We start from the raw sequence: 2631 nt of genomic DNA on the forward strand, positions 1-2631 counted from the left end.
GGATAAAAAGGCATTTAAATGTCAAATGTTAAGGTATACAATCCTCTCACAAAACAGGCAGTACAACTAAGGAAAGATTAATAAAGATATAATTCTATGTAACCCTGAGTACAATATTTTAATTGCATTATATGTTTTAAAATATGTAAACATGAATTAAATATAGATCATTGCAGTTTCTGAAATTGAGGTAATAATAACTTTTCTTTGCAGGTGCATTTTAATTGCGCTTGAAATATATCTCAAATAAAACTCAAAAGGTGAACTTCACTCACAAATGGCAAGATTTGAGACCATTTGTATAAGTGGCCAATTAAGAAATTTCGGTTGCAAAATGCTCTCAACATTCTCTGACCGAATGTTTGACTGAATGTGTGTAAATGTTTGCATGTTTGAATAACTGCCATTTTTCACAGAAATTCGGAGAGAAACGATGCTATCATACCAACCTATTTAAGACATAACAACAACATATGAACAAAAAGATTATTCTAATCCCAATCAAACTGAGCAGTTTATCTATGAAGGACATTTTTTAAAATCTCTCCACTGATTTTTTTTTTCCAACAATTAGCCTTCTGTTCAAAATGTCGGTCCTGAATAAATAGGTGAAACATCGTCATCCTCCTGAATTCTTCATCACTTCTGGTTTTGACATTGTCCCTGGGCTACATATAGAAGCCAGATGCTTAAATGCTGGTCCAAGATCAGAGAGCTGCTCAGGATCAAACTCATTCAAAGGCAAGTCTATGGGATCCAGGTCTACAAAATTATCAGAGTTGTCCTCAAGGGCGTAAAGCTGAGGTTCGTAATGAAGCAACTCATTTTCTAGGCACTGTATTGAATGCAGCCTCTGAAAGTTGAGAAAGAATTGTGTTTAGTCAATGAATGAATGAATGAATGAATGAACAAATGTTGAATTTATCTGTTGATAAAACTGAAGGCGAACGTACCTGAGAGAGCAAGCTTTGTAAAGTCGAGCGGCTGATGAAATAGGTACTCTGTCTTCTTTGTGAGCTCCTGCTAAATGTTGAACCCTAAGGGTGTAAGAATAACCCTGTATATTACTGATTTTAAGATTTCACAAGTTTCACTGAACAGTAACAAGTTTAAACGTCAGAAAATGATAAAGATTTACCTGGTAGCAGTTGTCACTCTGATACTGTTTCCACATCCATGTCTGTTGGAACAGAAGACAGTACAGTAAATTCTGAACTTCCACTTTTAATTTCAAATGATATTTGATTGTGACAATTTCAGAAATGAACTATTGAGCTGCTGTATTACCTCACTGGAATAGCACTGTGATCTGTTTCTAGACCAGTACTCATCGATTTGAACTGGGAGACTCTGAGCAGCTATAATTTTGCTAGATACCTGTAAGCAACAAATAAAATGAATACAATACAATGCTTTGTAGTGTAAAGAATGACAGTGGCTCTGTAAGAATTTCTTAGTTTTTCCAAGACCTCATCATGCAACAAATAGAAATGTTTACCCTCTGAAAGTCAGCTGTCTGTTGAACCCCATAATTGATAAAAGTTGTGTCCTTTGAGTGACTTACAGATGTTTTCTTCAATAGAATAGTCGGGACCTTTATGAATGTAAATAACAGAGTAGAACATTTCATCGTCATTTGTTATCTTTGTATTAGACTTCACTGTGAAAGTGCCATTTAGCTTTTCATAAGAAATCTTAATGTAAGGTATTACCACACAATCAGTGCCAGGTTTCTCTATGTTAGAAGGCAGAAGGGTATCTTCTAAGACATTGTCTACCTGCACCAGAGACTTCACAGTCCCACAAGAGCAAGTAAGAGACAGCAACAGACATGCTAAAAGGAAAAGCAGTTTTTAGATTCAAGATGCTTTTACTTCTTAAAAACAACATATTAGAACTTAGTGCACATACATTTGTGTATAATCCTAATGAAAAATCATGATTTCAGGTGGAAACTTGTTTCATTCAGTTTGAATTAAAAAAGCAAACAACACTCCCAAAAGAATAAATTAAAAGAAACAATTTTGTTTAAATAGTATTTTCGCTCGACTCCAGTTTGCTGTTGGGCAGAACACACTGCAGAAATTACAGTGGGTTATATTTACTTTTAGTCATTTAGCAGACACTTTTATCCAAAGCGACTTACAAATAAGAAAAAGTAATTACAACTAAAAGCTAAAACGCTATAAATACTATATATATATATACACATTTAAGAAAATAAAAGAAATTAAATAAAAATGACATGCATACAACAACATTTCATAACTAAACATTTAAATGAAAACAAAAAAATAAAGCTAAAAACAATTCAAAATATTAAAAGAACAAAAGGTATGAGTATATATATATATATATATATATATATATATTTTTTTTTTTTTATTTTTTTTTTAATTGTGTTGGTAGTACATAACAGAAAATATGATACATATTTTAAAAAGAATATATAGTTCCTAACATGCTTTGCATAGAATTTTAACAATGAGAGTAAAAAATTATTGGGAATTTGGGAGTGCTTATTTTAGTATTATGTTTTGTTTTGAAACGTCTCGGTTATGTATGTAACCCTCATTCCCTGAAGGAGGGAACGGAGACATCACGTCGGTGACCGACGAATTGGGATCTCGC

The 2631-nt window shown here is 32.8% G+C and overlaps 1 pseudogene; it reads right to left on the minus strand.

Annotated features, from left to right (window-relative positions):
• Window positions 1–597: 597 nt before the first annotated feature.
• Window positions 598–2631, minus strand: part of LOC107680416 (cadherin-like protein 26) — a 19639-nt pseudogene continuing 17605 nt past the window's right edge.

The sequence above is a fragment of the Sinocyclocheilus anshuiensis genome, unplaced genomic scaffold, assembly GCF_001515605.1.
Source record: "Sinocyclocheilus anshuiensis isolate Anshui unplaced genomic scaffold, SAMN03320099.WGS_v1.1 scaffold792, whole genome shotgun sequence".
NCBI classification, from domain to species: domain Eukaryota; kingdom Metazoa; phylum Chordata; class Actinopteri; order Cypriniformes; family Cyprinidae; genus Sinocyclocheilus; species Sinocyclocheilus anshuiensis.